The 27,086-nt window shown below is 31.3% G+C and overlaps 1 long non-coding RNA gene across 1 annotated transcript; it reads left to right on the top strand.

The window, feature by feature from the left end:
• The first annotated feature begins 7,070 nt into the window (after window positions 1–7,070).
• LOC112797262 (uncharacterized) lies at window positions 7,071–11,134 on the top strand. Its single transcript, XR_011881376.1, has 7 exons — window positions 7,071–7,271; window positions 8,789–9,150; window positions 9,303–9,456; window positions 9,531–9,746; window positions 9,847–9,938; window positions 10,036–10,136; window positions 10,696–11,134. It is a non-coding gene; the product is annotated as an uncharacterized lncRNA (long non-coding RNA).
• The last annotated feature ends 15,952 nt before the right edge of the window (window positions 11,135–27,086 follow it).

Here is a 27,086-nt window from a genome sequence, read left to right as displayed (position 1 = left end):
TCCAACATAAATGCAATCAAGCATACCATATTATATATACATAACGTACACACATCCATATATGTGCATGTATATACATACATAATCTATATATAATAAGAAAGTTTTCAAATGTATTTAGAATAATGGTATTTCAATAATCTTAAATTCATAACCGTTAATTTTAATTAATATATATTATATATTTTTATAATTAAAATTAACAGTAAAAATTATTAAAATATCAATATATTTAATATATTTAAATTTTTTTTATACAATATATCTATATAATAATTTAATAATTATATAAAATTTATATGCGTATAATAAACATAATTATTAGAATTGAATTGACTAGTCAAATCAATCCAATTGATCATAAATTAACTGAATCGATCGATTAACTAAAAATCGGCTATTAGATCGGTTTGATTTTTAAAAAAAATAAAAAATAAAAAATTAATAAAAAATAAAAAATAAATTGAATTAATGTATGTTTTAATGTTTAATTAATTTAAAATAATAAAATATAAAAAATCTCTTTTTAAAAAAATATAATTTTTTATTATATTTCATTTAATTTTAATTGAATATCAATAAATTTTTAAATTTTTTATTTTATGAGTTCAAAAACCGGTTTGGTGTATAGATAGAACCATGGGAAAGAGGTAGTGAAGAGTGAAGAGAGATATATGTTAACGGAGATTTTTGTTGCAAATAAAGAGCAAAGCCAAAAAGAGAAGAGAGACAGAGAGGCTAATGTCACAATGTCACATGGCAATGCCAAAATGGAAAGGGCAAAGGCACATGCGCATCATCTCATGCCATCTGTGGACCTCCTTCCCTTCAACATATATTTAACTTTATAAATTAATTAATTAATTAAATAATTTCATACTGCATTGCTGCGCGACAGAAGATGGTTGCTTTGCATGAGCTGGCATGGCAGCTCTTCTTTTTTTTTTTTCTCTTTTAATTTCGTTTTGTTTGTTAGTGTTATGAATAAATTTATAATTTTTCTTTTTTAGTTTTTACTTTGTTTTGGTGGTCCTTTTTATTTTTTAACTTTTTGCTCGTATTAAATTATGCAACGATCACATTATTCTAATTGTGAATACAGAGAATTCTGTGCTTGCTTCTTTCATGCTTTGAGATGAAAAGTGGCCCCTCCTTTCAACTCTTTATTCATATCTTTACATTTATTTACGGAAGAAATTCAGAATTAATCAATAATTACTTCATACTTAATAAGAACAACTCAGTTTTTTTTTTTTTTTACTCTTTTACTCAGGGACGGAGCTAAAATTTGTTAATCGGTTATAATAAGCACATCATGACATAAAAAAAGAAAGTATATTTATGATATTAACTAAATATTTAACAATATTACAAACTTTTATTAACTAAATATTTAGCTCGTGTTGAATGTAACTAGTAAACTTAGATCTACGATTTAAAAGGACTGCTCTTAGAGCCGCTTTAAAGTAATACTATTACAATAGTGATTTATGGAATGCAATTTGTTCAATGATATGGATCAAATAAAATGTAAGTAATTAAAGTGAAAAAACATTATTTTAATAAATCACTCACTAAATTAGTATTTCTTTCTACAAAAATTTTAAAGGTTAACAAATCTACTTATAAAAAAATAAAATTGATTTTATATTTATAAAAGATAGACTTTTACTGATAAAACTATCAAAACCTTAAAAAGTTATTTAAAATTTTTAAAATATTCTCTAATCTAAAGTAATCTTAAATTCAAATTTTACTCCATAATTTCACCACTTTAATCCCAAATTTCAATCATCCAAATTCTTTCTCATCACCACTCGTCCCCAACTACCATTATCATCGCCGCCATCACCACCACGCCATTGCCATCACAAACTCTTTCTCTTTACCCCCACAATCATACTATTTCATCATGCCAACAAGTTCATCCTCTTTTTCATATGGGCACAAATCACAAATCTCCTTTATCTCATCTGGAAGCAAATTAAAAACCTCTTCTCTAACAGCTTTGTGAATGCGATACTGTAGCCTACCTAATTTTTCTTTCTCACGAAAACAACCATTACCGAAAGTTCATCGTGAAAGAAGACGACGAAATAGAAATAGTGAGAAAAAAATAAATTGAGATAGAGAAAAGAGAAGAGGGACACAATTGATGGAATCACAGCCATCGCTGCCACTGTTGAAAGATTCGAAAGAGAGAAAGAAAGAAACACCAAATAGAGAAAGATGGAGAGAAAGAGACAAAGTGTGATGGTGAGGAGTAAGGATAGAGATGACGGAGGGAGTCACTACCGTCGCTGCTGAGGTAAAGAGAGAGAACACTATGCAGTGAAAAGGAGAAAACACAAAGGGATGAGCTATTGCCAAGAGTGAGATGAGCCACCACCATTTGAATGTTGCTGTTTTTTTTTCTTCTCTCTGCTTTGGTTTTTAAGTAGGGCTTTAGAAAATTTTTTAGTTTTGAAATATGAAAATAATATAATCATGGAAGATTTTGAGGAGTTAAATTTCTGGTAATGGTGATGATGGATTTAGAGAGAGAAAGAGAAATGTTGGTTCTAAGAATTTTGAAACTACCTGATGGTTATCAGTGGCTAAGAGAAGGGGGTTGAATCTTAGTCTCATTTTGATTGTGTTTTCAACCTTGAGTTCAGTTAAGATACTTTGAGTAGAAAACAGGAGATACTATGGTTTTGTCTCTTAACGTGGTAGGAGCCAGAACAGAGTTACATGCAAGGTGTGTTATGAAGAAGTGTTGCTGAATACTTGAATCATGAGATACTTTAATTTTGTCTCTTATAATGCAGAACCAAAAACAGAGAAGAGAAAGGATAATGACCACAGATATATCCTGGTTCAGCTACTTAGTGCAATGTAGCCTATATTCAGTCTTCATCACAACAGTGACAGAATTTCACTATCTTTCAACAGAATTATATTCACCAATTCTCTATAGGATTCTAACCAATCCTATCTAGGACAAATTTAGTTTTTAACCCAAACTAGACTTGACTAGGAACTCACCCTAACTTTTCAACTGCAAAGTACTAATCCAACTTGTAAGAGAATCCCCTCAATATCATGACAACAAAACAGATAAACTTACAAAAAATTTCTGGAATAAATATGACTTTTTCTTCAATTCTAACTCTACATTTTTTCACTCAATGGCTTTTACTTATAAATCTCATTATTTTGCTTTTTACCATTGAAACACACAAAGACTAAACCGAGAAAAAGAAATACTCAATGAAAACCATGAAGGAGAAGAATAAACAGCTCAGTGAGCTATGGAAACCCAAACGATTGTACTCTCACTCCTTACTCAAATCCTTAGCTATTCATCCCTTTAATAGAGAAATAAAGTTTTCAGGGTTTGAAACCTTACTTCAGCACTTGTTGGTCTTCTTTTCCCAAAAATTAGACATAGTAGTAGCGTGACAGAGGAGAGAGATGATAGAAGCAATGACTGAATCAAACATGCAATCATACCTTCAATCTTCTCTTTTAACCTTTTTCATCTTGCCTCTTGAATCTGAATCGTGTATTCGTGCTTTGATTCCAAGTCAGATTCTTGAGCGTTGATTCACAGCATAGCTTCATCATTTTTTATTTCTTTAGTTTTCCACTTCTATGCTTGTAAAGAGGGGATTTTTTCATCGAGCTTCACTAAAGCACAATTTTGGAAATGCTTTTTGTGATTTATCCTTCTGATTTGATTTTGCCTTTTTGCTATAGCCTCTTTGACCTTCTCTTCTTTCTTGAAATTGGAAATTTCTTTTTTTTTATCTTTGATTTTGCCTTAGCTTCAAAATTTTGTTTTTCTTTCTTCTTATTTCAGAGAGTTCACGTGATGTGATATGAAAAAAAAAAGAGAGAAAAGAGAGAGATTTGGTTTCAATGGTGTGATGTGAATTGATTCAAATGGAATGAAATTCAATTTTAGTTATCGCCAAGTTGAGTGAATGAATTTGATATTGTCCTTGTATATTCTATCTATTTTTATATTGTCCTTGTATATTCTTTCACATGGTTTGTAGAAACCGCTGGTTCGTAGAGAATATGATAGATGCGTCTCCATTCTCTTCGTTAGACAACGCAACATCCTATGCAAGACAGGTGTGGTTTAAAGATTCCCGTATACAATCATGGCTGGATGCCTTTTCTAGACACAAACACCTCACTCAAGCCATCGGTCATGCACCGACTTCAATGATGAAGGTTTGATTGCTGCTAACCATACAAATTTTAAAGTTCTTTTCATATTTTTGGAAGAAACCCAACAGATATTTCAGTTGATTATGTTAAAATTTTAGAAATTGCTTCAATGGGACCGAAGGTACATCGCTAAAATTTGGATTTGAATTTACAACGAGTACAGACACGTGGGAGTCATAGAAAATACTTGATGAGGTGAAGGATAAATATTCATGTGTTTATTCTTGTATTTATCTATGTCTAACGTATATAACTATTCTTTATTAGCAATAAGGATCATATAATAGTCCATACATATATATAAGTAAATCACTTTTCAGGATAATGTGTACATAGGCCATTTACGAAGTTGTTTGTTTTCATCTCTTAAGAATTGTGACTTCAGGCTTTTAAAATTGTGATAGGTGGTAATGGGTTTTAGCTAAATTATTTGGTAGTGATTTTAAGTTGAATAAAAAAATAAAATAAATATGTAACTAAACAATTCTTGTACCCTAAATTTAGTTATTATACCTCTTGGTCTCTAACTTTGTTGTTGTTATATACAATGTGGTCCTGAATTGCTAATATTCAGTGCATAGAGAGTTTTTACATGAAATTAGTATGAACAAGAATTTTGAAGTACTAATATTAGTCATGGTTAATAGAATATGGTTTTATGGTTGGTTTGATAATGTGTGTTTAGAGGGTGGTGTGGTGTCACTGTTTAGATAAATCATGTGGTGATATTGAGTATCGACATAACTAGACATTTATTGGTGTTCTCTTTCTTTAGTGCCATAATCTTCTTACATTCTAATCTACTTGCTATCTCAAAAAAATGTAATTCTTCTACTAACGAGTCACCTGCTTTCTAATTCTTAGGTCTTGAACCATTTGAATAATTTGTGCATTTCATATATTATAAAGGATTACATTGTCTCAGGTTATTTACAAAAATTATTTCTACATTATTTTTGGTATTTTGTGCAGGCACGCTATGAAAATACTCTTGTCGTTGAGCTTGATATTGCAGCACGAGAGGAATTCAAACTCATAGAACATGGACTTGAACGACTATGGGGACATAAGAAAGACAACTTTTTAGCTGTTGATGTAATAAGATTATGTTCATCCACTAATTCTTCATATTCTGCGCTTATTTGGCTATGATGTACCTCTCAGGGTTGTCTCGATCCCAGACTCAAGAGGCATCCGAAGAAATAGAGGAGGTGGTTCCGGATTCAATAGAGGAAGAGGATGTTGTCTCCTCCGATGGCTCTGAAGAGGCTGATTCTCAAGGACGAAAGGCCTCGATGCTGTCATATGACCTCAATAAAACGTCAGAAGAGAATGAATATCCTTATAGTGAAATGTCCCCTGATAAGAAGAATGCGTGGCACCTGGCTATGTGGGCGACACGATACTTGAAACCTTGAGGATAGTGCAATAGTTTAATTGAAGTCCTACTCGATTCAGATTTATAGGATAGCCAAGGCTTGTTTGTTGAATTTGTCGTAAATTTATAGCTGTTCATATTGTTATTATGGAATGTTAGTATGCTACATTGCAAGCCCTTGGTCTACCGTTTTACCCATTTCTGTAATTGGTTGAAAGATCATCGCAAGATGTGGATTAATATAAATTTAGTTGGCACAATGAGTGAGACTTCTTTTTTATGATTTCTACTCTGTCACCCATTGATATTTTTCAAACAAACTAAAAAATAACAATCTATTTGTATTTTCTTAATGACGCCTAAAACAAGTACTAAGAAATATACTTAATAGTATTTTAATGCTTGATATTCCTGCTACAATAAACATTCCTGTTACTGTACTATTATTATGGCAACATAAACTCACTATATTACAAATTATTATGATTACTTTATTATTGATAGTAATATCTTGTCATTTATTTTTTCTCCAAGCAGATAGAAATTCTTTTATTGGCTGTGAAAAAATTTGATCCTCGTAGTAGTGATTCTGCATATACCATGGGCATTGTTGATTTGTTACGTGCATGTGTGGCATTGTCGTATAGACCTAAAAATTTACTGTTTATATTTTTTATTTTTCATTTTAATGTGTTTCACAAAAAAAAAAAAAAACAAAGGAAAAAAAGAAGAAAAAAAGAGAATGACCAGGATTTTCATAGATGTATTAGTAGCAATTATCATAGTCTAAAATCGGGTATAAATTGGCATGACTTTATATTTAATTGGTTAGCCACCCACTATGAATTGCGCGTGCCTAGTTCTGATACCTTATACTTTATTTGCAGAGGCTGATAGTGTCAGACTACAGAAAGATATTTATAATGTCCATAGATATCAGTTCCTTGTTCAATTTTTACTAACTATTTCGAACATATTATTAAGCTTATAATAATAATAATAATAATAATATTATTATTATTATTATTATTATTATTATTATTATTATTATTATTATTATTATTATTATTATTATCTACTCCTATACCTTATTATTATGATAACTATTATTATCATTTATTATTATTACTATTTTAAAATTAAAAAAATTAATAATAAATTTAGATTCTTTAATATTTTTATGTTTCAGTTTTCTCCTGTTATATAATCATTTCCGCATCTCTAATATTTTTCTTTGGACAATATTTACTCATTATAATAAATAGTATTATACTTACTATTATTTAATGTTCACAATTTTATTATCAAAATTAATATTGTTAATTCAGAATAAAAGACAAATATAGAATTTGGTTTTTCACAATTTCAAACACCCGCCTTAAAAGTATTTCTTTTATGAAATATCCCAACTTTCGCGCCCTACCTCTTCTCCTCAATCCTTATACACTGTATATTGGATCCAGCCCTAGTTCACAACTCTGACTACATTGAACCAACCCCCCAGGAGAAGCTCTCATCTCTCGCGCTCTGGAATTTTTTTACTGTCGCCGACGAGAACTGCTCATCTCGCATCACATTTTCAAGTTCTAAAAGTTGCCGGTCACGTCGCTATCTCTACCCGCGTGATCGTCATCGGTTTGGGACTGCTGCTAGGAACGTCCTCTCTATTCCGGTAACCACCCCTGGCCTCTTTCTTCCAATAAAATGTGTGATGTTCTAATATGATTACGGTAGGTGTTCTTACTGTCACCTGGCTATGTGTGTGTCGTTAATTGGACATTGCTTCTCTGTCTTCTTATCAAATTAGGATTTATTTAAAGTGATGCAAAATTTGATCAAAGTCCTATCATAATAACCAATGCTCTGAACCTTCCAATTAATCATGTCTCATTTTTTATTGAAATCCTACTCCAATTAATCATCTCATTTGTTATCAAGCGCACTTCGTCTATCTATTAAATTGATTTGTGTATTTGATCAATTTGTGAATACTTGTCCTGCTTTTATTTAGAACCTGCATTTAATTGGGTAGATTAGTGTGATTTTTAATTATTAATTGTTGATGAATTCTATAAAAAATTGTTCATGGGTTGTTAGGTAATTTTGTTAGGCAAATATATTATGATTATTGTATTCATGATGGGACTTATAAGATGAATTGGATATTCAAGATAGCTTGCTATCTCTCAAACAATGTTGAAAAACAGGTGGTGTGATAAATGTGTTTTCAGACATTGGATTGTCTTGATTTTTCTTTTCTTTCAAATTCTGAGGGTGGATGTAAATTGTGTAGGAAGCTATTATCTTCTTGCTAGATGTTCCTTTTTTGGGCTTGTTGTAGCATGATGAATGAGCATGGGAAGACTCACTAATATCATTCAATTTGAGAAGATATTCTACATCTGTTTGTTTGAGTTTTGATTAGTGCTGCAATGTATATCCAGCCTTAGTTGTATCACTGTACAATTTTTTTCTCTCCCTTGTTAAATTTGTATGGAACTTATTTGAAATTGGATTTTTACTTTCACAATTTAGGATAATAGGTAGAATATAGGTTCATTACTACTACTGTTATTACTTTGCAGATCTGTTGTCAAGAAGCTTTAAATTTTAATATGTTTTGATGTTTGTGTGATCATAATAAACTTGTATTTGAATCTTTGACTGTCTATTGTCCATGCCCTTTTTTTTATGAATGAATTTCTGTTGATCTTATTTAATCATTTTACAATCTATTACCATGATTTGGATTCTAGTTTGAAACATGACTCTAGAATTTTTTTTTGGGCAGTACTAGAGGTATGATTTTTGAAGATCTCATATTTTTATTTGTATATTTTCTTCTAAATCTAATTAGTTTTTTGAAATTAGTCCTTTTATGCTATATGTATTTACTGTGCAGATACACTCATAGATGCATCAATCATTTAGTTTTGGACATCGCTGATTCTTTTGAAGTATCGGGCACTATTCAAATGCATCTTTTAAATTAGTACCAAATCATTATTACTATTGACTACTAAAGACCTAGATTCTGAAACCTGTATTTACCTTATGCTTGGTAGATTTTTTCTCTTATCATTGTTGATGACTGCAATTCAAACTTGCTCATGGTTACTAACAAATCATCTTAATTAGATTTTAATGTGACTTAATTTTTTTTCTGTATCCTGGTGTTAGGACATTAAGATGGCTAGGAAAGGTCGGTATATGAAAAAATTAAAATTAGGACCAGGATGTCAGTAACCTCAAATGGCTCTGCCTCCAGCTTTGGGTTCCCACTATGATGACTCTCAAATCCTTCCGTTCGGTGGTAATGGTGTCCCTGTAACTCCCCCTCCCATTTTGTCCACCGCGCAGTGAACCAAGGCCTGCTCCACAGATGAGCACAAATAGCATTTATAACTCGGAGCTAGGCCACAAAAACTTTTTGGATGGGAATGCAAATGAGGTAGATTCTCTTGATCATGAAGTTGACGACCACTTTGTTGCTGGAGCTCAGAGTTGAAAAAGACATAAGACTATAGAGTTTTGAATGATTAAGATCATTGGTAACGTATTTAATAATTTTTTTGTATTCAATTTGAGCCCGACTCTATGTTATATATTGTTTTTCGTGCATAATGTCAACAACGGATGCACACATAAGATTAAGTGTGAGGGAGGCTATTGAACGGCCTAACAGTAGAAGGATCATGCTCAGGTTCAACAACGAAAAGCAGCCAATTGGAGACAAAGCTGGACTGTTGAGTGGGATGCTTGGTCTGCTGAGATCTGACTATGAAAAATTTTCTATCAGTAAAGAAAGTTGGCATAAGATTACCACTAAATACAAGGTTTATAAGGAATGTGTCAAGGTAAATGTTTATATCCCCTTTGAATTAAATCTGCTTATTTTTACAATTATTGACAAATTGTATTATATGTGTAGCAAATTTTTCGCTTTAATGAAAATAATGAAGGAACTATCAAGAAATATATTTTGAAAAGTATGAGAAGGTCTTGAAAGGAAACAAGGCTAAGGTTGTATGATACCTTTTACGAGCCAACATTCACATTTGAACAAAATATTAAGCACCGTCTGCCGGGAATTGATCGAGAGCATTGGAGAAAGTTCCTGGAATATCGCGTCAAAGCTGAGACGAAGGTAATCTAGTATATCATTGGTAGACAACACAACAATTTATGTTGCATTGGGTCTTTTTAAATCAGTATCTAATCGCCCTTTGTCTCTGATGGACCAATAGAAGAAGTGCAGAAAAACGCGATTAATCGATCAAAACAACTATATACCCACACTGGCGGTTCGAAAAGCTTCGCATGGCAGATGGAAGAAGAGGTACTCCACTTTTTTATTCACTGTTTGGACTATCTCTATGAATTAAGTTTTCTTGATTGTGTGGAATATGGTAATGACATAAACTTTATTGTTACAGTCTGAACAATAAGGAATGAGAGTCGGTAGAGGAGAGTTATGGATCACAGTACATAAAAAAATGATGGCTCCTATATCAATGATTAAGCAAGAGCAATTGGTGTAAGTACTACTTGTTAGAATTTATTGATAAAATTATGATCTCCAATACGTTAATAGTTTACTTCTCTATTTTATTTGTTCTTTATTTCTTTCCTGAATGGTTTGGACATGGATTGGAAACAGCAATAAAATATTCAAAGATGAGTTTCTATTAATCCTAATTCAAAATGGACCAAAAGAATTTTTTTTCAATTTCCAATTCTGCATACTTTTAATTATTTTGCTAATTTACCTTAAATGTTTCTAAATAGTTTAAACTTCAATGTAATTTAGAGACAGTTGGATTAAAATTAAAATAATTCAATTTCACTTATCCCTTATTTCTTTTTATAGTGTTTGGAATCCTATGTAACAATTGTTATTTTGGTTGTTTTACGTAAATAATTTTTGAATATAATTTTTTTTCTCATATTTGACTGATTTTTTATCAAGATAGATCTATCAACAAAATTATTGTATTTGCTAATTTGTGTCTGTGGAAAAGAATTTAGGAGATTAAGCAACAGGATGAGTCTTCTAGAGTGTTGTCTCAAAATAATTCCATTACTCATGTTTTCAGAAAAGAGAAACCGGGTAGAGTACGTGGTGCGGGTTTCGGTCCGACTCCTACTCAACTCTTCGGTTCAAATTCACATGTGCCAGGCAACGGAGTCGAAGTAGAAGAGACCCAGAGGAAGCTACTTGCACTGCAGGCAGAGCTGGAAGGTGAGAAGTTGAAGAGAAAGAAGATGGAGGATGAGGCAGCAGCAGAGAAGAAAAAAATGCAAGCGATGGAGAGAGATCTGATTTATCTATTTCAAAGGCAGAGTGAGGAGCTGCCATGAGACATCGTTGTAGAGACGAGTTCCGTGGACTGATAGAGTGAAAAATAATGGTGTATTCAGGGTGGAGATATTTTGAATTGAAGCAAACACTTTTTTTGAATTAGACTATGCAACTATTTCTGCGAGATTTGTTTTCTTCATTTATATGAATATATTATTTTGTTTTGTAGATAATTTATTTGTTTTTGCTACAAGTTTACATTCTAAGGTTGAAAATATGAACTCTTAAGATATTAAAAAAATTCTAAAAAGCAAAAAATAGTTCTATAATATTTAAAAAAATTATATGATATTTTTTATAAAAACCCAAATTTCCTTATTTTTAATTCTTCTTAATTTAGTGGTGGTTTAAAACCGCCGAAAAGTCTCTCAAAGCTACTGAAAATTTGTTTGAGATTGCGGTGGTTTGCAACCGCCGGTAACTGTTTCCAAAAGCTTAATTCCGTTTTGTGGCAGTATTAAAACAACAGCAAAGCACGCGGCAGCATGAAAACATCAAGGTGAATAGCGGCGGTTTTAGAACCGCCGGTGAACATGCTGTAAATTGTGTCACTAGCGTTTGGCGGCGGTTTTCTGAATGATTGCCGCAAAATATTGATTTAGCGGCGGTTATACCAGTGGTTATTGAAAACCGCCGCCAAATCTAATCCCCGCACCCATAACTGTGGCGGTCCGGAGAGCCCCCAGCCTTTGATTTTTGCCGCTAATCATTAAAAAAAAGCGCTAGTATTTTGCGCCTCCCTTGTAGTGCATGTTGACTGCCTTAGCATTGATTTCAACCTTTTTCTTGTCATCTTCATTCTACTCTGCTTTGGTTTAAGGAGTAACAACACTATTAGCAGCAGTTTTAGTAGGGATTTGAGAACCATTCATGATTATCTTCCAGACGTTGTAATCCACCAATTGAACAAAGATCTTCATTCATTCTTTCTAGTAGTTGTAGTTTTTTCCATTGAAGAATGGAGATCTATTGTTGAATTGTCTTTCTGTCAGTGTGTAAGCCACCGTGTTGGAACCAGCGTTGTTCGCCACCAAGATCATTCCTCCAAGCTGCAAAGCTTTATCTTTTTGAGACCAAGCTCTGGTACCAATTGATAGTTATCAATGGCTAAGAGAAGGAGGTTGATTATTGGCTTCCTTTTGATTTTGGTTTCAACCTTGAGTTCAGTTAAGATACTTTGAGTAGAAAATTGGAGAGACTATGGTTTTGTCTTTTAACGCGGTAGGAGACAGAACAGAGTTACGTGCAAGCTGTGTTATGAAGAAGTGTTGCTGAATAGTTAAATCAGGAGATACTTCAGTTTTGTCTCCTATAATACAGAACCAGAAACAGAGAAGAGAAAGGATAATGACAGACAAATGTATCCTGGTTCAGCTATTCACTATCTTTCAACAGAATTACATTCACCAATTCTTCCTAGGATTCTAACCAATCCTATCTGTGACAAATCCAGTTTCTAACCTAAACTAGACTTGACTAAAAACTCACCCTAACTTTTCAACTACAAAGTGCTAACCTAACTTGTAAGGGAATCCCCTCAGGATCATGACAACAAAACAGAAAAACTTACAAAGAATTTCTAGAATAAATATGGCTTTTTCTCCAAGTCTAACTCTCTGCCTTTTTTCACTCAATGACTTTTACTTACAAATCTCATCGTTTTTCTTTTTACCATTGAAACACAGAAAGACTAAATTGAGAAAAAAAGTACTCAATGAAAACCATGAAGGAGAAGAATAAACAACTCAGTGAGCTATGGAAACCCAAACGGTTGTGCTCTCACTCCTTACTCCAATCTTTGGCCGTTCATCCCTGTAATAGAGGAATGATGCTTCCAGGGTTTGAAACCTTGCTTCAGCACTTGTTGGTCTTCTTCTCCCAAAAATCAAACATAGCAGCAGTGTGACAGTGGCGAGAGATGGTAGACGCAGTGATTGAATTAAACATGCAATCATACCTTCAATCTTTTCTTTCAATCTTTTTCATCTTGCCTCTTGAATCTGAACGGTGTATTCTTGCTTTGCCTCCAAGTCAGATTCTTGAGCGTTGATTCACAACAGAGCTTCACCATTTTTTATTTCTTTAGTTTTCCACTTCTGTGTTTGTAAAGAGGAGATTTCTTCATCGAGCTTCACTAAAGCACAATTGTGAAAATATTTTTTGTGATTTGTCCTTCTGATTTGATTTTGCCTTTTTGCTATAGTCTCTTTGACCTTCTCTTCTTGATTGAAATTGAAAACTTTGTTTTTGATATTCGATTTTGCTCTAGCTAAAAATTTTTTTCTTTCTTCTTGTTTCAAAGAGTTCACGTGATGTGATGTGAAAGAAAAGAGAAGAGAGAAAAGAAAGATATTTGGTTTCGGTGGTGTGATGTGAATTGATTCAAATGGAATGACATTCAATTTCAGTTATCACCAAGTTGAGTGAATGGATTTGGGTGTGACGACCATTTGGGCTTGTGATGATCTCGGGCCAATAGCTTTCTTTCTTTTATATGCTAGAGGCTAATTTTTGTTTTAGATGGTGAATACTTGTGAAGTAGCAATTAAGTCATGGACCATGATTGTGTGTGAGTGTAGGTCAGATTCTATTTGTGTCATTGCTTCTTGAGCCTGTTTCAATTCTATTTGTTTTCTACACACTAAACAAGACAAATCACACAAACAATTGGTTAATAATCCAATAATTTTTATTCATTATCTTAACAATACTTTAGATCTTTAAACTCAACACTGTCTAAGTCTGAGTTATTGGTGGTGGCGGAGGTGTAGTGGTAGCAACTATAGTGGTGATGGTGGTGGGACGATACCAGTAGTGGTAGTTAGGGATGAGATTTTGATGATGATAGATTTGGATGATGGTGATGGTAAAGAGTTGGGAATTTAGGAGGTAGGGCTGCACACAAATCTGATCAGATTGGATACGGCAAAAAATTCGATCCGATCCGCATTCTTCCCATTAGATCTGATACGATATCCGCAATTTTTAGCGTAGGATCCAATCCACACTTATGCAGACCGGATATCGAATATATCAAAGCCTTTTTTCTATAAAAAATTGTCAATAAAATCTATTTTCCCCTTTTTAAACCTATTTACTCCTAAAATATTGTCAATCAAAGTTCTCTTGAATAACAAAAGAAAAATAATAACACAAGATCTGAGTATAACTATAAGTTGAATTTTAAAAACAGCCAAAAATAATTTTTAACATTCCACTAAAATTTATAAAATAGCACACTAAAACCACATACTAAATGAATAAACTAAAATAGCAAGCTCTAATTTGACATATCTCTTTGTCAATTTCCAAATAATCCTATAATTAAATAAACCATATCAGTTTACGCACTAATAATATTTTTCATTCTTAATATATCACCCTCTGCTCTTCTACAACTCGGTTCATCATTCTGCATCATTGATCTCAAAATATTACCTAATGAAGGATTAAAGTAAAAATAACTCATTGATATCAAATTGTTAAACTTAAATACCTAATTAGTGATGTAGATAATGGAGACGTGGTCTGATAGAGCTGATGGAGTAGACATGGTCTGACGGAGTCGATGGAGAGGATGACGAATACGCGATGAGGAGATGAACGCGATGAGAAGACAATGGGGGAGACGACAAACTTGCCGATGGAGGAGATAACGAATGGTCGAATGCGCTGACGGAGGAGACGAAGAACCCACTGCGGAGGAGACTACGACGCAACAATGGAGGAGGCGAAGAACCCACCTACGGAGGAGACGATGACGCGACGATGGAGACGGTGAACAACGCCAGTGACGAAAGTGAGCTCTGAGTTTGAGAGAAGAAGAGCGGCGAGCCTAGGAGAGGGAGAGGAGAACATTATTTATAAAATAAAGTTAACTATAATGTTAATACGTAAAAATATTCTTAATTAATCTACTAATTTTTGGATACATTATTTATAACCTAAAAGATTGCTGGTTGAAAAATTGTACAGGCAAGATTGATGATGTTAGTGTTTTGCATGTAGAAGAATTTTATATTATTTGAAAGGGCTTAATTTTTAATTAGGAGTGCATTTTTCAAAAAGTTAGCGATAAAACAAATTATTTTTATGCTTTCTTAATAGAATATGAAGAATCTTAGCTATGCTAATTGGGAGCGTAATTTGGAGATAAAGATTCAAAAGAACTTGAATTGGAATTACAAGGTCAATGTCATGTTACTTCCAAAACAACCAACAATGCAGCTAATCTTATGGCCAAAACTACAACTTCAGGGTAAGAATCTCTATGTAGAATGCATGGCTTGAGTCGTGGAATGACCTTAGTCATGTTATAAACTTAAATAGAAATCTGGTTATCTACGTGAGTCGTGGCTTGATTCAATTTTTTCATATAATTATATATTTACCCCTTAAGACTTCTATATTCATAATTTTTTATCCTGATTCTTGTGAATTATATTTTTAACCCTCTTAGTTTTCTAAATCTTTTAAGTGCTATTTTTAGTGTATCAAACTTTTTTTCTAGAGCTATAATTTATGTTTTTAACCTCTTTTGACCATTTTTTTTTCTAAATATTTTACTCTTTCTCATAATTATCTTTCTTAAGACTTTATCTTATGACTTGTATGATTTGTTGGTGTCTTTTATAAAATGAAACCTTAACCCCAAGTGCATTACATATTCCGCCATCATTCATACATTAGGCATAATTTTCACATAAATTAAAGAATATATTGCATTCATAAAAAGACAATTCATTATTTAATCAAAATTTCATACAAACATACACATCATAGCTCTTTTAAGAGAAAGGTACACTATCCAGAATATCCGGAATAAACATCTCATGTCATAAAATCACTCATCCCAAAAAATCTTTGATCTTTCGGATTTAAAATTCTAATACCATGTCATGAACCCACTCATCCCAAAAGCGTAACCTGACAGGACAATGTAACACTAATTGTCATATCTCTAATACTTCCTAAACCTCCATTGTACACATTGTACAGCTCTCTATACTTTTCCTAAGAGAAAATATGAGCATTACTTTTCAACATAGAGATCAAACAACTATTTCTAACCTTATCTTTTTCTTGATTTACTCTTTGAACACGTTAATCACTAAGAATTTCCTAAGCAAGGACAATTTTCTAATTAATAAAATTAGAGTGATTATAGCCGAAACATAGAGGAAAAAAATGGGATGTCTTGTATCCTCTTGAGCTTGATTTTGAGACCTCTTATGCGTGTTTCTTGTAGCTCTTAGTGATGGCTAGCTAAATTAAAAAGAGAGCAATATGGTCTCTTATATATTGAGAGCTTCTCAAAATCGAAAAAGAAGATGATAAAGTAGAGATGTTCTTATACTTACCTTGCTGAATTTTGAAAGAGTGAAGGTATGAGATAGAATGCTTGATTTTTGAAGAAATGATCCTTGAATTAGTGATGTAGAATTGTATGAAATAAGGCTAATTCTCTCTCTTTTTCCTCACTAAGGCTTCAGCCTCTATGTCTCTCTTTTCTTTTTATCTTCTTTCTTTTCTCACTTATTAATTTTATTTAGATGATATGAGATGAAAATTAAGAAAGTAGTGAACAAAGAGATCATATAGTTTGCTGGAATTGAAAAAGAGATATGTTAAAATTTAATTATCCTAATTATTTTTTAGTGAATAATCTTATCTCTAATTAACCTTGGTTAACTTTTAAGGTAAAAATTAATTAATGAAAGCGCTAGAGAGAGTGTGTTCAGCAATGAAGAGAGAGAGAGAGAAAAAATTACGAGGTTCAGAAATTGTGTATTAGGTTCAGGTTGTTCTTAAAGTAATTTTATCATATGGTAAAATAATGGATAGATAAGATTTATTCATGAAAATACTAAGTAGTGAATAAGATCGAGGGGCTGAAAATTGTCTTTAGAAAAAAATTACCAAAATAATAACTTTCTACTCACAAATTTTACGATTTTTTGTAAAATTAATAAGGATAAACTATTAAATTAGTCTCTTACATTTGAATATAATTTTATTTTAAAAATTAAAATAACAATACATTTAAATATAAAAGACCAATTTAATATTTTATCTAACTGATAATTAATCCAATTTAATTAAGATCGACATTAATTATGATCTGGTTCTAGAATATTTGTACGATGTTTTAAAGAAAGTAACATATAAAAATATTTGTAAATTGAAATTGCTATTTTATTTAATAATTTTGAATTTTTTTTTGACCGAGCAACAGATTTTTACAGTTGGTGTGTCTGTTATTATGTCACATGTCAAGTTCGGGATAAATAGATCCCTCCTTACAAGGAAGAATTTCATTTCAAGACAAATATAAAAAAAAAATGATTACATAAAATTCATGTAAACTCAATAAGAGAAGCTATTGATTGAATGACATGTTAGATATAAACATTCATATGTATTTATTTATTAGTTTAAATTTTTTGAATAAATAATTTTATGACAATGATTTTCATTATCATTATGCTATAAGATATTTTAATAGGATAGTATTGTCCAAAAATTAATATTTTTTTAATAAAAAGACCATTTTAAAAATTTTATGTAACATTAGGAATGATTTTGATTTCAATAAAATATTGAGAATTACGATGATATTTTACCCTTTTGTTAATTTATTAATTTTTAAAAAATAAATTTAAACAAATTTTTAGTTTCTATTAAATGTGTTTTTGGAATTCGAAAGGAATGTTCTTTTAATCAATTATATAACTTTTTTTATGAAAATAACGTAGTTATGTATATATTATAAAATTTATTAATATTAAATTATTATAAAATAAATTTATATCAAAATTAAAATATTAAAATATTTGTATTTAAAAATAAGTAAAAATAAAAAATTAGTTGTTTTTTAAATTTTTTGAGAATTTTAAACTTTTAAAAGCAAAAATAAGTGAGATTGGTGCATGGATTGATTTAATTTATGACATTTTATTTTAGAGACTAAAAATAAGTCACTTAATCTATTTTAGAAATTAATTTAATTCTCTTTCAATAATAATAATAATAATAATAATAATAATAATAATAATAATAATAATAATAATAATAATGTGTGAGTAAATAGTATTGTAGTACGTGATGCATGCCAGTGACTAACTGATCATCACTTCATTCAATAGTCAAATCATATTATATCAAGTAACACTAACTATTTACATTATTAGGTGGAGTTAATCCTCAGATTCGTGGCTGAAATTAAAGATAATTCACTTTTTAAATTAATCTTTGAAAATTTTGTTAATCATATTAGTATTTGAAAAGTATAATTATAAGATAAATTAATAATTCTGTAAGTTAAATAATGATATACCATATTAATTATTACGTGATATGATCATATGACAAGTTAATATCATATACCACAAAATAATTTATCAACCAATTATAACTATAAAACAAGTTAATTGATCATTTTATGATACATAACATTAATCTAATATATTTTTTTCTAAAGTTAAGAGTGAGACTTGAATCTATAACTTTTAAATGAGTATAAAAAAATTATACTATTTAAATTATAGCTTGTTGGTAGTATTAATGTAATATGAGTAACAAAATTTTTCGAAAATCAATTTAAAAAACGGAATATCTTTCAAAAGTGAATTTGAATATTAACCCTTAGTAAGGCACATTAGTATATGAGTCATGTAAGTCAATTTTAAAAATATATTGAGAAAATTTTATTCCTCTTTTCTGCGAGATGCTAAAATGACATTCTTTTTTCTTATATTTTATAAATGTACATTCTCCTCCCTTCTAACTTTTAAAAAATCTCATCTTTAATCCATTTTAAATTTTTTGTGTTAACTAATATTAACTTTATCCATTTTTTAAGAAAAAATAAATTATTTTTTGAAAAAATATTCATTAGCAAAAATTTTATTTTTTATTATTGAATTTTGCTTATCAAAATATCCTTTAATAAATTATTTTTTTATTGATTAAATTGTATTTTTTCTAAAATACTTTTAAAAAATTAATAATTAAATTATTTTTCCAAAGATACCTACCCTTCAATAATTTTTTAATTATTAAATTGTGATTTTACTAAAATTTTTGTTAGCAATTATTTTATATTTTACTATTAATTTTTCGATATCAATATATATTATTTTAACATTAAATTAAAAATTTTTATCACTGTTAATATGTATAACAATTAATATATATTGATATTGAAAAATAATCTTACTAAAATTTTTTATTTATTGTTAAAATAATATATATAGATGTCAAAAAATTAATAGTAAAATATAAAAAAATTGTTAAAGAAAATTTTGGTAAAATTATAATTTAATAATTAAAAAATTATTGAAGGATATTTTAGAAAAAATAATATAATTATTAAATTTTTTAAAAATACAATTTAATCAATAAAAGAATAATTTATTTAAAAGTATTTTGGTAAGCAAAATTTAATGATAAAAAATAAAATTTTTGCTTATGAGTATTTTTTAAAAAAATAATTTATTTTTTCTTAAAAAATGGATAAAGTTAACATTAGTTAACACAAAAGGTTTAAAATGGACTAAAGAAGAGATTTTTAAAGGCTAGAAGGGAGGGGAATATACATTTATAAAATAGAGGGAAAAAAAGTGTTATTTTAGCATCTCGTAGAGGAGGGGAGTGAAATTTTCTCAAATATATATATAATTTTTATTTAATCACTATTAGTTAATTTTTAAACTATAAATTTTTTTTAAGGACTTAAGAATTAAGTTTATAATTTAAAATTTAAGATTAAAAATATATAATTTAATATTTCTATGGTAAAATAAACAAAATAAATTAAAAAAATAGTAAAAAAAAATTGACTGCCTCACATGACTCTTTAAAAAGAAACAATAGTTGAGGACTTTAGTCTACAACTCTAACTCCCAGGTTCATGACATTGAAGCTCAATTGGATTTGATTTGCTACCTACCAGCATCCTTCATAATCACATTATTATTCATAGTTTTCCAACCCAATTTATTAGTACGTATTAAGGTAGTACCGGAGTAGCACAAGAACAGCGACACATACATCTTTTTAGTTTCACTTTATAGTATACTAGTTTTGACTTTTATGTACAGTTCCGGTACAGGATTCGGTGGTCCAGAAACCTTTTGATCACTTAGTGATTCAAGTAGAAAACATGTTTTTAGAGTTTTTTTATCAATTACTACGTAGTTTTTGAACTAATTTTAATTACAAATTAACCCCATATATTTTATTTAATTATAAAAATAATTTTTTATTTTATAAATTATTATTTTATCAATTATCAATTATATTTATTAACAATCAAATACAAAAATAACAACCAATTATATCCTCCATTCATCCTAATAATTCCAATTGATTAAAAAATTAACTTTGATCTCGTTACGTTCGTCCATGGCTTCCAAATCGTGTTTCCTTGAAATTCAATCGATTGGTTTTTCAAAACAATCGATTGAATGATAACTCAATCGATTGGTTTACACTATATCACAAAACAATCGATTGAAAGTTGTAAGGTAGAATGGTAAAAAGTTTATACCAATCGATTGTTTATACTTTCCAATCGAATGAATGCCTCAAAACAATCGATTGTTGTTGTTACTCAATCGATTGAATTCACGAAAACAACATGGATTTGCCAAATACAATCGATTGCAAAGTGATGACATTGAAGTTTTAGCCAAATTCAATCGATTGGTAATGTAATCCAATCGATTGGAAGGTGATGAAGTTGAATGTTTTGCCAATTTCAATCGATTGGTAATGGTACATAAAATTTATAAAACGTCAATGATATTTTCTTTTAAATTAATTTATAAAATTTTTTAGATTTGTGTCTTATGAAAAGTAAAAAAAAAAATTATAGTAGAGTAAAACTTAGCTGAAACCAAATAACATAGTGTAACACACATCTTTGATCAATATTAAAAAAAATTAGCCTAATTATGTACATAAAATCCTAAAAAATACAGTTCTATCTTTTTTAATTAAGTTAACTTTAAAATACCAATAATGCTTTTTCATGTGCTGCTTTTAATCTAAAATTCTAAAAAAAATTGATTTAAAATATTATAATGTTATTATATTGGCACAACACTTTATTTTTGTATGATAAATATAGGGTAAAAAACCATATTAAGCCAAATGAGTCAAAAAATAACGTAAATACGCCAAAGCAAAAATCGTTTCAGCAATAAGCCAGACCGTATTTTTATATAATTCGAACCAGGTTGGTTCGAACTCTAATTGGTAGTAAATCGAACCAGGTTAGTTCGAATTAGGTTATTTTTTTTGGTAATAAATCGAACCAGCCTGGTTCGAATTAAGAATGAACGTAATTCGAACCAAGGTGGTTCGAATTATAGAGAGAGAAGGTTTCCGTTTAATTCGAACCGGGCTGGTTCGAATTACACCAATCATAGTTCGAACCAGACCGGTTTGAATTAGTGTGAGACTGACTGAGCTGTGTATCTATGGACGAGGCAGATCCGAATTGGCCAAAGAGGTGCGGCCTATGTCGCCAACCCGGCCTATGTCACCAATCATAGTTCGAACCAGACCGGTTTGATTGTTTATGAATAATGCAACACTTTCCGTAGATGCACAATTTAATAAGAAAAAAATAAACACTAAACTGTTTCAAGATTCATTGATCATACAAAGTGAATGTCCCACAAGACAAATAATAAAAAAAACATAGGTGAACAGACTATAACATAATAAAAAAAGTACAAACCACTGTCATACATGATTGAACTTTAAAGAAAAAAATACATGAAACGTGAATCATCTAAACAGATGCGACCCAGTACCACAGCGACGGACTACCCGTGCCCTCTGACCTCGGCGGATAAACGGCTCCTCATCCTCGATGTCATCCCCGTCATCCGGTGGGGCAGGCTGTGCTGGTGGCGCAACATGCAGGGGCATAACGGCGCACAGTCTCATCATCTGCATCCTCAGGGCACTCCCCGAAGGTCTCCTGAAACCAGCTGCAGTTCACTGCGTACTTCTGAACCTGGCTGGGAGGAGGTATAACTCCGAGCAACTCCTGGAACCAGACCCAGGCTGGACGGCCACCCTCGATTTATATATGGAACTCGGACAAGCACCCGCTCACGTAACGGCCGTCCACTGGCAAACCCAGCTGGTATGCCACGTCCTGGAGTGTGATGGTGCACTCTCCGAACGGCATATGGAACGTGTGCGTCTCGAGACGCCATCGCTCTACGAATGCACTGACAAGGGCCTCGTCTAGCCGGAACCATCGGTCGTTCAGCCTTGCAAGATGGTATAGACCTGCTATCTGCAAGTACGGAACGTATCTGTCATCAAGTCGCATGCCCTGCTGCCGCCGCATGCTCCTAATGCATCGCTGGGGCTGCTCACAAAATGAAACGCTCAGTTAGAACCGGCTTAACATCCAACCACAGCCATAAGCAGCACGATAAATCATCAACATACCGTTCTGCTAAATAAGACCGCATAACATTACATGAAAGATAAGCAACTGGAAAACAAATCACCAACATAAAACCACTAACGGAAATCACCTACCCTAAACCACTAACATAAATCGTTTGCATAAACCACTCGCAAAAACCGCTAACACAAACCACCAACATAAACCACTAACGTAAACCACTAGCATAAACCACTAACTTAAACCGCTAACTTAAACCACTAACATAAACCACTAACATAAACCATCTACATAAACCACCAACAAAAACCACTAGCATAAACCACTAACTTAAACCACTAACTTAAACCGCTAACTTAAACCACTAACATAAACCACTAACATAAACCACCTACATAAACCACTAACATAAACCACTAACATAAACAACTAACATTAACCACTAACATAAACCACCATCTAACCCACATGCAAAGCCACTAAGCCACAAATACCGCTAGAATAAAAATTATTTCCATACTAACCTCCTCGTTGATGACCCCGGCTATATGAGCGACTCCGTCCAAGCGATATAACCGTGCCGGATCGTCCCCCATGAGCAGAGTATTCCGTTCAGCTATTATTCGGAGAGAATCTCGGTCGTTTTCTCTGAGATTTTGTGGGGTAGGGGGGAGGAATAATAGTTCGAATGAGGGTGATTCGAACTCTTTATATAGCCGAATCAATGGTAATTCGAACCACCTTGGTTCGATTTATGAAGAATCTCTCCAAGGGTAATTCGAACCAACTTGGTTCGAATTATATGCAACGCACACTTGGCCGTAGTTCGAACTAGCCTAGTTCGAATTACGTTGGATTTGAAGTTCGAACCACCTTGGTTCGAATTACGTTGAAATCTCCACTCCTAATTCGAACCACCCTGGTTCGATTTATTCTAATATCTAGTTCGAACCATCTTGGTTCGAATTACATAAAAATCGAGTCTGGCTTATTGCTGAAACAATTTTCAGTTTGGCGTAATTAGGTTACACCATTCTTATTGTGGCTTAATAAGTTTTTTACCCATAAATATAAGTACATTTTTATATAAAGTATTTAAAGTATATAATAATGTACTCCTATTATAAAAAAAATATTTAAAAAGTCATTAAATTTTTATATGTTATTAAAATTTAATAAATACAAATACATTTTTATATGTTATTTTTAATTCAATATACTAATAGGAGTTAAAATTAATTTATATTTAATAATTTTATACTAAAATTAATTTACTATAATTTTGTTTTATACTTCTTTTAGTATATTTTTTTTATATTATATAATATTTTTTCTAGTATCTTATTATACAATGTGTAATTCGAATTACCATTTGATTCGAAATGTGAGTAATTCGAATCAATTTGATTCGAACTTCCTCCTACTCACGTGTTCCTACTAATTCGAATTGATACAATTCGAATTATGCTTTTATAATTCGTTCTAAGTTGATTCGAATTACTTGTATGCAATGGTTGGGAATAATTGGAGCTGTATTGATTCGAATTATTAAGGAATGTAATTCGAATAAAGTTGTTTCGAATTACATTAAAGTGTGCTTTGGTGAATTCTTGTATCAGATTCTTATTTGGCTTATATGCGTAATAAACTTCTCTCCTTGGCTTAAATACGTTTTTTACCCTCAGTTTTATATTAACTCTAAATATATTAAAAGAATTTACTCAATATATTCTAACATTTAACTAATTGGAAACACTTATCCCAAAACATATTTACAAAAATTAGAGCACTGGTTACTAATATTTTAATGAAACTAAATTTGTGCATAACACAAATAAATAAATTAAGTATACTTACTACTTGATACGCTGCTACCTTATCAATATCATATACTTTTTGTATTTTTTACTCTGCCTTACTTGAATAAAAGCAAAAAGTACTATTGATCGGCAAAATTAATTTTATAAATTACCAATCTATAAATTAATTTTATGTACCATTACCAATCGATTGAAATTGGCAAAACATTCAACTTCATCACCTTCCAATCGATTGGATTACATTACCAATCGATTGAATTTGGCTAAAACTTCAATGTCATCACTTTACAATCGATTGTATTTGGCAAATCCATGTTATTTTCGTGAATTCAATCGATTGTTTTGAGGCATTCATTCGATTGGAAAGTATAAACAATCGATTGGTATAAGCTTTTTACCATTCTACCTTACAACTTTCAATCGATTGTTTTGTGATATAGTGTAAACCAATCGATTGAGTTATCATTCAATCGATTGTTTTGAAAAACCAATCGATTGAATTTCAAGGAAACACGATTTGGAAGCCATGGACTAACGTAACGAGATCAAAGTTAATTTTTTTAATCAATTGGAATTATTAGGATGAATGGAGGATATAATTGATTGTTATTTTTGTATTTGATTGTTAATAAATATAATAGATAATTGATAAAATAATAATTTATAAAATAAAAAACTATTTTTATAATTAAATAAAATATATGGAGTTGATTTGTAATTAAAATTAGTTCAAGGACTACGTAGCAATTGATAAAAAAAATTCTAAAAACATGTTTTCTATTTGGACCACTAAATAATCCAAAGGTTCTGGACTACCGAATCCTGTGCCTACAGTTCCATATTCAAATTGTCACCTAGCTTTGTTTCTCTCGTAATTAAGTCTTTAATTAATTAACTGCTTGAGAGAAAAGAAGCATCGCCAAAATCTTTTGTTTGCTAATGTTTAAATGTTTTGTTTGAAATAGATATAAGAGGGAAAAAAAGCAAGAAGAGAATAGTAACGATAATTTCTAACTGTATTTGAAGATGTAAATTTTAACTATTTTGTGGTTAGTTAGAAATTATCAGTATGATTTTTTTTAGAAATTACAAATTCTTATCAATATGATTTTTTTTTTTAATGCAAATTCTTAAATAAAATTTAGATAGATGAATAATCTTTAGTTTAATTAATAAGAAATAAAATAAAATAGAACATTTCCTCGCGCTATGTTTGTTAGCCGATTAAATTTCAGGCGATTGAGGCGTCTAAGTATATTTCGAATCAAATTTTTAATTAAGTTCTCCTGTGATCTTTTTTTTTAATACAGTTAAGTGTATTTTCTCTTTTCTTTTTTTTTTAAATACAGTTAAGTATATTTTCTCTTTTCTTTCGGACATAAGTGGATACGTTTTCTCTTTTTTTTTAATTAATAAAATACTCACAACACCCAAATAATAATATATATTTACAATAAAAATTTATGTTAAATACAAAAATTTATATACCGTACTAATAAAATATCATAACACATAATTTTGTTATATAGTATAAAAATCTTAATGTATAGTATAAAAATTTTGATATGCAGCACATAAATTTTTGTAAGATTACATATTTAAAATATTGACTTACCCAATTAACAAAATACATTTGTAACAAAAAATTGTATGCTATATGCGAAAATCTGTATTTTATACCAATAAAATATACACAACACATAAATTTGGTGCATAGCATAAAAATTTTAATGGATAGTATAGAAATTTTTTAAAGACTACATACATAAAATATTAAGGAATAAGTATTGTTTTGGTCCTTACGTTGAGGGTCGGAATCGAACCCGTCCCTGATGTATCTTTTGATTTAAAATCATTCTTAACGTATTTTTTCGTATTAAAATCGTGTTTTTAATTTTTTTGGATAAAAATGCCCTCCACTACCACCAGCACCTTTTCTTCAACCTTTCTCTTCTCCTTTCACTACCACGAGCATCATGATCTTCAATCATCTTCGAAAGTAAACCCAGTTACACAAACACCTAATTCCACTTGAAATCCCTAATTCCACAAACACCTAACAGTTACACTTGCAGTACACTGAAAGCAAACCCAGTTAACACACCAAAAACCCATTCAAATCAAAACCCACACAAAAACAAAGGTCTCATAGTGGAGAAGGTAACCAATTCCCCTGCAAGAATCACAATGTATTTTCACAAATTCAACAAATCAAAAAATCAATTCAACAAATCTAGAAATAAAAAATTTAACAAATCAACCCAAATTCAACAACCAAATAAAAAAAACAAATCAAAATCAGAAGTAGAGGCAATCACAAATGCAGAAACAGAGGCAGTCATAAAATCCGAAGAAGAAGTAGAAAAAGCAAATGCAGCAGAAGAAGAAGAAGAAAAAGCAAAGGCAAAATCACCGGCGCGTGGCCACCCATCCCCAGCGGTGGCGACGGAGCGTCCGAGGACCGGCGACGCACTCCACCCTCGGATCCCTCTCTCTCCTCGGCCACCCATCACCCGCGGACCGGCAACGGAGCATTCACAGACTAGCTCAGCCTCGGATCCCTCTCTCTCTCCTTCGTGCGCCGCCCTCCTCGCGTCGTGCTCCTCTTTCCGGCGACGCACTCCACGACGGCAGAAGCATGCATGAACGGTCCTCCTTTCCACCGGCGCTCCCTCTCTCTTTCCCCTCTTCTCTTCACCCCTGTCACAGCCCCTCTTTTTTCTTCTTTCTTCCGGCGACGGCGATGGCAACTTCAAACTTCACCGGCGCCGTCCCCTCTCCCCCTCCCTTCCCCTCCCCTCTCCTTCCCCTCCCCTCCCCCCTTCGCATTTCCTTTCAGCCCCCACCCCCCAAAAATGCGTTTCCTCCCTC

This window comes from Arachis hypogaea, chromosome 4, assembly GCF_003086295.3.
Source record: "Arachis hypogaea cultivar Tifrunner chromosome 4, arahy.Tifrunner.gnm2.J5K5, whole genome shotgun sequence".
NCBI lineage: Eukaryota > Viridiplantae > Streptophyta > Magnoliopsida > Fabales > Fabaceae > Arachis > Arachis hypogaea.
Note: the sequence above shows the minus strand (reverse complement) of the source record. Positions and strands in the feature narration are given on the sequence as shown.